This window comes from Macaca thibetana, chromosome 8 (assembly GCF_024542745.1).
Source record: "Macaca thibetana thibetana isolate TM-01 chromosome 8, ASM2454274v1, whole genome shotgun sequence".
Classification (NCBI taxonomy): Eukaryota; Metazoa; Chordata; class Mammalia; order Primates; family Cercopithecidae; genus Macaca; species Macaca thibetana.
Window position 1 is genome coordinate 109,893,265 of NC_065585.1, and position 1,187 is coordinate 109,894,451.

Genomic DNA, 1,187 nt, shown 5'->3' on the forward strand with positions numbered 1-1,187 from the left:
CAGATTTACATTTTAGAAAGATAACTGTGACCGGAAGGGATGAACTTGAGAGTGAAATCAGAGCACTGTTTCTTTCAATAGACGCATGAGAATCTGAGGGGTGGGGAAGACAAGGCACATTAAAATGAAAATTTCTGAGTCCACCCTTTATTGAATCAGAATCTCTGGGCTCAAGGCCTGAGAATCCGCACGTTACATCTCAAAGGTAGGAGTGATTCTTGTAGGCTCTAAAGTCTGAGCTATAGACTAGAATCAGAATGGCCAGTTAGGAAGCTTTTGTAATTATCTAATTAAGAAATGAAATGTCCTGGGCGCCACGGCTCATGCCTATCATCCCAGCAATCTGGGAGGCTCAGGCGGGAGAATCACTTGAGACCAGCCTGAGCAGCACAGTGAGACCACTCATCTATACAAAACAATTAAAAAGTGGCTGGGCTTGGTGGCAGGCACCTGCGGTCCCAGGTTCTTTTGGGAGGCTAAGGTGGCAGGACTGCTTGGGCCCAGAAGTTAGAGGCTGCAGTGAACTATGATTGCGCCACTGCCCTCCAGCTGAGTGACAGAGCAAGACTGTAACTCAAAAAAGAAAAAGAGGGCCGGGCGCGGTGGTTCAGGCCTCTAATCCCAGCACTTTGGGAGGCTGAAGCAGGAGGATCACTTGAGGCCAGGAGTTCGAGAACAGCCTGTCCAACATGGCGAAACCCCGTCCGTCGCTACTAAAAATACAAAAATTATCTGGGCATGGTGGTGAGCGCCTGTAATCCCAGCTACTCCGGAGGCTGAGGCAGGAGAATCACCTGAACTCGAGAGGCGGAGGTTGCAGTGAGCTGAGATCGTGCAGCTGCACTCCAGCCTGGGCGATAGAGGGAGACTCTGCCTCCAAATACCTAAGTAAATAAATAACAGATCTGTAGGCGGAAAACAACGTGTCAGTAATTGTTCCTTTGCTTTGGTGTCCCTGAGCAGAAGGCGGGCCCCCACCCCGGGGCATCGCACGTCGCAGCTCCCTTCTGTGCAGACGGAAGTTGCCCCAGGCCTGGCAAGACGAAGTGGGAGGGACCCACCTTGCGAAGATCCTCCCGGCTTCCAGGGAAGGGAGGGCGGGCCTGCAAATAATAGCCGGGGGCAGGAGAAAGGCTCCGATTGGTCGGAGGGCGGGTGACGAACAAGGGGCGGAGTTTTCCTGGGGG